This window comes from Podarcis raffonei, chromosome 3 (assembly GCF_027172205.1).
Source record: "Podarcis raffonei isolate rPodRaf1 chromosome 3, rPodRaf1.pri, whole genome shotgun sequence".
Classification (NCBI taxonomy): domain Eukaryota; kingdom Metazoa; phylum Chordata; class Lepidosauria; order Squamata; family Lacertidae; genus Podarcis; species Podarcis raffonei.
In genome coordinates this window covers 70,336,070-70,345,948 of record NC_070604.1, presented here as the reverse complement: position 1 = coordinate 70,345,948, position 9,879 = coordinate 70,336,070, and the positions used below count along the sequence as shown (strand labels likewise).

The following is a 9,879-nucleotide window of genomic DNA, read 5'->3' as shown; positions in this document are numbered from 1 at the left end:
CAGTTCAAGGAGGGGAGCAACTGCAGTGAAAATTAGTACTCTTACCCTAGCAATGAATGGTGCTATCAACAAAATTTGGGTGCAAAGCTTATAAAACTCTTTTACTTTCTGAAAAGTGCAATGTGGCAATATTTAACTATGACTGTGGTCCTCACATACAGAGGTGCCCTAAACAGATGTAACTGCTGCTGTTCTCTTAACCATAGTTGGTAGATTGCTGGTGGTGTATGGAGTCACACAGTCCCATTCCCTCCTTCTTTTATAAATATAGATTCTCCCTCTCTCTTCCATTGTCTCTTTAGCTAGCAGTACATCTGCAATGATGCTCTTTGTGATTAATGCTAGCTTGGTTGCTCTTACAGGTTTACAAACCTATTTCTAATGCTGGTTAGAATGGAAACTATGGTTAGCTAGCACAGGAGCCAACCCCTAGGGCCCAAGGTTCCTTTGCCCCCTCCCCATAAAATATTTGAGGGGGACCCCAAAGTTAATGGGCACTGCCATCCAAATGCTGTGTTTGCGCCATATTTTGTGATTGATTTTTTAATTCAAGTTGGCACCCCTGTTAGTTAGCAGTTATGGTGGACTGTTGTGGTGGGTTGTGTCCAATTAAGTTGCACAAGGACATCTGCGCAATAGAACTTTGTCTCCCTCTTCTCCCCCTGCACCCCACAAATCTGCCCCAGAGGGTTAGAAGAACCAGCAGAACCCAAACAGATGAGGAGGTCGAAGGGAAGGAGAAGTTCTATTGGATGCAAACCAGTATTCCTTGCAGGAGTTACTTAAGCCACATTTTCTGCAAAGCCTTGAACCCGATGCCTTAATCCTCATTCTACTCAAAGGTAAGTCCCACAGAGTTTGCTGAAGCTTACTCCCAGGTAAGTGGGTAGTCTGAACTGTAGTATCTTTATTGACAAATGTAATGAAGAGCAAACAGAAAGTTCCTACTCAGTACTTAGAAATGATTTATCCCACCACATAGAAAACACAAGCTGTGTGTATATTTTTGTGTGTGTACCTGTATTTCCTGTATTACAGGGGGTTGGACTAGATGATCCTCAGGGTCTCTTCCAGTTCTACAGTTCTGTGATTTTTTGGTTCTATGATCGGCGACACTGTTGGTACCATCCTGCCCTCTTCTTGCACTGCTAAAACATTTATCAGTAGAAATGGTACAAAACTGGTTTGCATACAAAGTTCTTTTAATAGAAGGCATCACCATGTTTTACTTAATTTGTGAAATGGTGGTGGTGGAGGGGAGGAAGTCTGGCTTAAGCCATGTCTGCAAGCTCTTTGCTGCATCCCACTTGTATGGCAGAGACACAGTGGTTGTGGTGACTAAAGACATTCTGAATTGAAGACACTCTCATCTTACTACAGTGGTACCTTGGTTTAAGAACAGTCCAGTTTAAGAACAATTTGGTTTACAAACTCCGCAAAACCAGAAATAGTGTCTTGGTTTGGGAACTTTACCTCGGTCTAAGAACGGAATCTGAATGGTGGAAGGGCACCGGCGGTGGGAGGCCTCATTAGGGAAAGCGCATCTCAGTTTAAGAACGGTTTTGGTTTAAGAACGGACTTCCGGAACGGATTAAGTTCATAAACCGAGGTACCACTGTATTTCACATTTCACTGAGTAACCCTAGAAACAAAGTTCCCATTACCATTAAGCAGAAATATTTTACATAGTAAAATTATCTTTTCCTACAAAACTTTACTTATTGAGTATCCATTCATAAGAAGCAAGAGAAGGGAATGTTCACTGTGTTAATATGCTTCATCAAGCTGTGTATTGGCCCAAAGGTGGTAGATATCAGCCAATGCAGAACTGCATATTTTTAAATATAAAGTTTTTGTAAAAATATAAAGAATAAACAAACCCCCACACATCTGAAATACAGGAACTGTTCCTGTGCAGTTAATTCCAGTAAACTAGTTATTACAAAAGCTTTTATTTCTGCCCAGAATACTACTGAGTATCATAAGAGAAACTAGTTCACTATTATACAGTTTTCCATATATAAGGAAATGATGCAAAAGAGATAAGCCATTTTCAAAACAGATCAGCTTGTCTCTTTAGCAATGGAAAACGTCAGCCTAAAAATAACAAAGATCTGTCTGTCCACATAGTTCTCTGCTTCACCTGCATGTCATTCTTTGATCCTGGTCCATAAATCCTATGGGGAGGATTTGTGTGACATGTGTGTTCTGCATTACACCCAGTTGGTGTGATTATAAACCATAAATTGTGGCTATAATATTTGCATTAAATGTGGAACCTGAGCTTAAACATGTTTACTTGGAAGAGAGTCCTACTCATCATAGTTCTAGCATATATGTTTTAGATTACTGTATTTATAATATATGAAATGGCATTTTGGGGAAGAAAGTGAATGTACTACAATAAACAGCTCAGCTCCCCCTAATGGTGTTACTAATGCATCTCTATCAACTTATGGGATATTCTCTGTTGATCAGATCCCTGCTGATGAACAGTAAAGCAGATTTGATGTTATGTGAATAATTGTAAGATTATTATTTAACATCAACATTTTTTTTTAATCGGGCTCACATGGGGGTCCCTTTCAACGTTACAATTCTATGATTCTATGATTTAAAGAAATTGCAATAAGCCATTACTGGAATTCGCACATGAACAGAAAGAGGGGCATTAAATGCACTGATATGTCGTCATTTGGATTCCCGGTGGCATTGTTGTTGCTACAGTCTTTAGAAGACTGGGTTGAAATTTCCCAAGTCTGAATAATGGCATTCTGTCACTTAGTCTGAAATCTTCTCTTCTGCTCTCCAAATGGACAGAGCAATCTTCACTTTCTGTGTATCACTGTTGTGCTGCTGCTAAACAGATTGTCTGTTGTCCCGCAGAGTTGGTCTCATTTCACTAGTGGATAAAGCGATTCTTGCAAATAGCTTGCAAAATGATTTGGGATCCTTTGGGATGAAAGGCGTTATAAAAATGTGTAAAATTATTATTACCAGGGAGAAAGAAAGAAAAAAACCCACCACTGTGTGTACTGTTTATATCAAGTGGGGAATGGGGAGGTGACTGTCTTATGTTAATGAAATGCCTGTTTCACCCTTATTACACTGGAGAAACTGTGGGAAAAGAGTTTATCATGTGAAAATACAACACCAATGTTGCTACAATAATACAGCAGAGGCCAATGAGACATGTGGTAATCTAAGGAGTAAGTGTTGATTGTTCAACTTAAAAGATGCTGGGAATGTGGAAGATGTATCTCACACTTTAAAAAAACCCCCAAAACATGGGAACTGCTTCAACTTGATTTTGCCAGGTTTCTTGGGATTTGCAGTACATTCAGCAAAGCAATGGTGTTGCTGAAATACAACACATTGGAAAACTTAGGCCACTCAAAGCTGCTGTTACTCTGTTAATTGGGCAAGCATGAAAGTAAGTCAAGATGAAAACTTTGTTACACTAAGATCTAGTTCTCACTGACAGTGACGGAGCTTCATGCTCTGGCACCGGGGGGGGGGGCAGAGAGCAGGCGGGGGCAAGGCTGCCGCGCATCCTGGGGGCAGGGCACCCAGCACAGGCGGGGGGCAGCCGCATTGGCACCCCACTGGGATTGCGCTGCCGGGGGCAGTGCGCTCCTCCCGCACTCCTCTTCCTCCGCCAGTGCTCACTGAAGTAGTAAAGTCAAAGTGAAGATTTTGGATGACAAAACTCCTTTAATTCTTCATTTTAGAGAGCAAGTGAGGGCCTACAGATTAAGGTTGCAGGCCTGCGGTCTCGGGGAGGGCACCAATGGGACCACAGAACTGCCAAATTTCCCACTTTGAGGGGAGAAAGAGAAGCTCATCCTCAGAATAGGAGATCCCTCCTCCATGAGGTTGTGGAAAGATCAGCTCTCCTCCAGCGTTGGAGAGGTCAGGGAGGAAACATTCCTAGGGAATGTATGGGTTGTGGACCTTAATAGCTACCAACTTCCCATTTGGCTGACACACTCTTGGAATGGGATAGGTGGGGGGACAAACTACACCAGCCTTGGAGGTGACAGAGCTTGTTTCCTTTAATGTAAGGGAAACTGTTTCAAAAACAAAAAACCGGAATATGAGAAATGGTTCATCTGCTTTTGGCTCTACCTCCATCTGTCCTCTTGGATTGCTCCACTCATGTTGTCAATAATGTGAGCCCACATGTGAACTGAGAAGTGCTGTAGCCCAGATCCATAAGGTTTGCCACCTCAGTGAGAACTAAGCTATCTATCTAAAAATGTTCTGCAAGAAAAGTAAAAACATTTTTTTAACCTTTGTTCCCTTGCATTAAGTTTGGCTGTTGAGATCAAAGTGAAGACTTTGGATCACAAAGCTCCTATTATTCTTCACACTATAGAAATAAAAAGATTTGCACTTATGCAAATAGTTACAATACTTTGAAATAATGTTCTGCTAGCTAAATGTATTTTTCAATGTACTATTTAATTATGGATATGCTTGATTTAACACTTAGTACCAAAATGCTAAAAATCTCAAAAGTGCTAAAGTCTACAGGAAGCACAATATTGCTGTATTGTGTGCAAAAGCATTTTAAAGATTCTGATTCTGGGAGAGCTTTATTGAAAACAGTACTTACTTGTCTCTGGGGCCTAGTGCTATACAAGTGTGATACAGGAGAGAGAGAGAGAGAGAGAGAGAGAGAGAGAGAGAGATGGCCCTTTTGACACATAAATGCCGTGCACAAGCTAGCTAAAATTATACACATTCAAGTCCCATTGATTTCAAAGAGAGATTTTTGCATTTTTAAGTTGATTGACTTAAAAAATTAATCAACTGTAACGGCCTCAGTTCATACATCTGGCATGAATAGCTACTATTAAGGCCCATTTAGAGTGCAATATCTGAAGGGTACCGCAATAGCTACTCCTGGGGTAGACAATGCTGAGCTAGATGGACCATGGGTCTGATTTAGCATAAGGTGGCTTCCTAAACAGAATGGCAGCCTTAATTGTGTATCAATCATTTCTTGGATTGGCATTAGAAGCTTTTGTAAATATTCATGGTCAATTAGGATATGGAAGATGAGCATGAACTTCACTTGGGGCATTTCAAATTTTGCAAGTGATGCTATACCACTTTGCAAAAAAAAAAGAAAAGAAAAAGGAAGGAAGGAAGGAAGGGAAAGAAAGAAAGAAAGAAAGAAAGAAAGAAAGAAAGAAAGAAAGAAAGAAAGATGCAGGTTCAGGATGTTTTAAAATGAATTTACAAATAAGATTTTTGGCTAAAAAGAAACAATACCAGAAATAAAGATGGATACTTAAAAGTTATATTGTGTTCCCTATCTTCTGATCATATTACATGTCCACCATGTCTACTTCTATACCTTTAACTCCATATTTTTACTCTTTCATCCCTGCCTCTGTAATTTATTTGCTTCGCCTGATATATTCTGGCACACATTCAAATAACATAGTAGCTAAGTGAAATAGCATATACTTTCTACATTGCATTAACAGGAATTATTAAGTGGTATTACTGGGTGGTTTTTTTCTTGCACACATGCGCATGTGCACACACAGTGGGGGAGAGAGAAATATGTTATCACTTCTGTATTTGAAATAGTAGTTTCATTTTGTTTTGAGAACTGCACATCTTTCATTCTTAGCTGGTAGGCTGACAAAACTAAAGCAACCTGGATAAAAATGAAGGGATTTCAACCACCGTGAAATACTGTGTGACATAACGGCCAACATAAAGCCATCATTCTCAATGTTTACATTGGTACTGATTCTTAACAGCATGACGTTAGCTCAATATAAAGCTATGCTTTTTCTAAAACAACTCAGGTACAAGGAGAGCCTTTAACAACCAATCATGTTCCAGGTCTATAAAGAATTACACTACCAATCCAAACTGACATGTACATTAAAGCTCACCTATGGGCACCTTAAATTTTTACTCAAAGCCAGGGATTTACTCATCCCGAGAAACACAACCCCACAATAGTTGCTATGTACATATATCATTCCAGAAATCAATGGATGTTCCAAGTGTTACAGTTCCGTACATATCCAATTGTTTTACAATTAACCCAATATGACACCTAAAGAGAAAATTTAAATAAGGAAATTCACATCTCGCAGCGTAAATCAGCATGATGAAAAAGCAAGCATTGACAATGCTTAACAATTTGGCTGCTAGTACAACAGCCTGTTTCTTTGAAGTTATTTATGTCTCTGTAGAGTTGCAGCAAAGGCTGATGTATGCAAAGCCATAGTACTTAATGCCAGAACTGACTAGCTGCCAGCATGTTAGGGAAACAGCATTGTGAAGAGGATGTCCAAGGAAACCCGGGAGCACAACTCGATGTATGTTCACTCAAAGGTAAGTCCCTCCGAGTTTGCTGACTCCCAGGTAAATGGGTAGTCTAAATAGTAGTATATTGATTGACAGAAGAACAAATAGAAAGTGCCTATTCGCGCCTTAGCAATGCTTTACCCACCCCCTTTTGGCCTGGAGACACTTCTACAGCTGCATTGGATTGTACAACCAGGTTCCACTTTAAAGTGGCTTCCCACATAGCAGCAATAAGTAAGACAATGTGGTGATTCACTCAAAAAAAGCAAAACAAACCACAACCCCTGATCTGCAACATGACAATGTGCAACTACTGCTGCTTTAGAATATTTCCCAATACTTGATAGCTAAACATACATACATTGGTTCTGAGTTAAGTGAACAATAGGGGCACAGTACAGAGTGAGAGTTCTTAAAGGAAAGCAGCCTTCTGTGCCTGATGGTGTGCTTTGAGGGCTTGTCCATCATGCTTGCAAATGACATTTATTTATTTATTTATTTATTTATTTATTTAAAATTGTGAACAAACTCCTGTCTTTTGTGTGTGCCCAGCTTGCAAGAGGTTATTGCCATCCTGAAACAAGTTATGGCAGTGAACTGGGAATTTGGCAGTCTGGTACTGGTACGGAAAGATTCCTCTTAACCACGAAATCACTTGATTTCAGGCCAAGCGTAATAAACAACAAACTCTTGCATTAACAAGTCAAGAACTAGTGTGGCCCAGTGGATACAATGTTATGGCCACTTTACACATTACATTTTTAGGGATACACCTAAAAGGGTTTATGTATGCTTTAAAACCGCAGGATGTGAATGCGCCAAGCAAAAATTTGGAAACACATATATATCAGTCATCACTGGCTTCTTCTCTCTGAGTGTACACTTGACATCGTTCCCAGACCTGTCTCTGTGTAATGTGTGAAATGGCTCTTAAACTTGTGCTCAAGCTGCATTTCAGCTGCAGTCTCAAAAGCACTTTGCAAGATTTAATAATAAAAAAAATCCACACAGAAATGACTTCTATGCAGGAACTATGAATCCTTCTTGTAGATCAAATGCGACAATTGCATTCATTAGGGTTTTGTTCCATGTCCTTTGCTGGGACAGGGCTGGCACCAGGTTGACAAGGCCCTGAGCAATGTTCCTTCCAGTACTTCTCCCCGCCAAGCTTACCAGAGTACGAATGACACTGGGCAGTGGCAGGCAGCAAAGGAGGCAGGCAGCAGCACAGCTCCAGCTGCACTACCTTGGCCCAGAAAAAGAGAATCACTACAGGGCAAGGCAATTGCAGCCAGCACCACTAACATCCTCTTTCTTAAACCCAATTCCTGTAGGCATTGTCCCCAATCAGTGCATGGAGGAGGGAACCAAAAGGTTATATTAGGTAGGATCTATGTATCTATTCCTTTAGGAACCATTTGGTCCATCTATTGTCCACACTGTCTGGCAACAACTCTAAAGGGCTGTAGTCAGTGTCGGACCATCTGCTTTGGGTGCAGAAAGTCCCAGGTCCAATCTTCAGCATCTCCTGGTAGGTCTGGGAATGTCCCTTCTCTGAAACCCTGAACAGCTGTTGCCAGTTAAGTGTGGGCAATACTGAGCTCAATGGAGCAGTGGTCTTGGACTGACTCCATACAAGGCAGTTTCTCATGCTCCTAAGTTGGGTTAGGTTTATTTAATTTATGACTCACTTCCTGCAGCAAAAAAGCATGACAATGATTTACAACAAACGCGGTAATAAAAATACAGAAACATATTGAAAACGTTGGGTAAACACATCCAATCACTTGTGCTTCCTAAAATGCCCGAGAACGAAAACGTCTTTGCTTGGCGCCGAACCATTGGGGAAAAGATAGTGGTGGCTGCACCTGCCTGGTCTAGCGCTTGTTTTTATAGTGCTGGGACATTACAAAAGCAAGACTTGTTTATTTATTTATTTAAAGAGGAGGCTGGCATCGGGTGAGGTGGGTCCCCAGCCTCGCTAGGGTTGCCATATGTCCTCTTTTTCCAGGACACGTCCTCTTTTTCATAGGTAGAGTCATCATAGCGATCCATAGTTAAAAGTTTAAGTTGGCAAATGTGCCCTCTTTTTGGCTCTTCAAAATATGGCAAACCTCTGTCTCACCATGCCAGGTGCTGGTGCTATGCCTTTGCCAAGATGCCACAATTATCTGCAGTTCCAGAAAACTTACATACCACATTGATTCCCCACACTCTTCCCCTGCCCCACCAGCTTATATCCTGCTTCCTGGAAGTGCTCTTGAAATGGCTTCCAAATGTTTAAAAATGCACAAAAATGCTTGCACAGGGAGTAAAGAGACTGCATGCATGGCAATCAAATCAGGCAACCCACAAACAGGACCACATTATATCCTGCAAAAGAGAACCTTCCATGGATCTCACTTCCTCTCAAACTCCCATTCTTAAGTATTATTGCGAAATCAATAAAAGAAAAGATTGTGTCAGCGTTATATAAAAGTTGTGTGTCTCACCTCCTGCACTGCAAATATGGACAAAGATAGCTTTTTATACAAGCATGGATAAAGGGTAGGGATAATTTGTTAGAGACACTTAAATTGTGCATGACTCTTTGTGTCTGTTGTACATAAATATAGGTCAAACAGATTCCCTGAAATAATTGGTTGTGAATGACCTTACCTGAATTGCTGTTGCTTATGATTCATGGAGCTCCAGGCTGTTCGATGGTAAAAAGAGCAGAAAACTGGGCAAGGAACATAATCGTCAGATCATGTAGAAGAATAGCTGTCCATGGCTAAAGAAACAGATATAATAGGCCTTAAGTTTATTTTAGCTTTAGGATCATTTAAATCACAAGGATAGGAAACATATTGTGTCACCATGTAAAAGCCACATGTTAAACAAGGCAAGTTTTAATGTGCCCTGAAAAAACAACAACACCATGCTGAATTTAACACCTTGGGGCAATTTCTGTATTAGCAATTATTCAGAAGTAATCTTTCACCTTTGATGTGTCAGGAGAGCAAGTCTACAGCCAGAAACCCTGATGGCTGAGGTGGGCAAAAGGTACACTCCTTCCCCCAGTGGCTGCTTCAAGCAAAATAAAAATTTGGCAAGAGAGCTAGTCACATGGTTCTACTACATCATGTGCAGTTTGAAATTCAGGTAGTTGAACAGATTGGATAGCCTATATGTTTTCTTTTGTATTGCTATAAGATTAGAGACATGTTGTATTTTTTTTTAAAGAAACCAGAGAGTCAGAAGAAGATTGTGGAATTTCCCAGTCAGCCCCTTCCCCTGGAATCCAGAACTACAGACAAGAGCTTTGGTTCCCCCCTCAACCCCCACATTAAGCCCCAATGAGAGCCTTTTAAATGTGTCTGTGGGAAGGGGGGGTGTTATTGCTTTGCTGTTTCGTTGTACTTATTTACTTGTTTTTATCCTGTATTTTATTCTGTGAGCTGCCCTGCAATCTTCAGATGAAGGGCACTATAGAACTCTAATAAATGAATGAATAAAACAAGAGGTTTGCTGCTTACCCTGTGTGTGTGTGTGTGTGTG

The 9,879-nt window shown here is 40.6% G+C and overlaps 1 long non-coding RNA gene across 2 annotated transcripts; it reads right to left on the bottom strand.

The window, feature by feature from the left end:
• Positions 1-3,954: 3,954 nt before the first annotated feature.
• On the bottom strand, positions 3,955-9,417 carry LOC128410685 (uncharacterized). Of its 2 annotated transcripts, none has more exons than XR_008329576.1 (3): positions 9,323-9,417; positions 8,998-9,112; positions 3,955-4,263 (listed from the first exon to the last, which is right to left on the bottom strand). It is a non-coding gene; the product is annotated as an uncharacterized LOC128410685 (long non-coding RNA). The 2 variants fall into 2 exon arrangements; XR_008329577.1 differs by lacking the exon at positions 3,955-4,263 and adding an exon at positions 4,294-4,372.
• Positions 9,418-9,879: the final 462 nt, after the last annotated feature.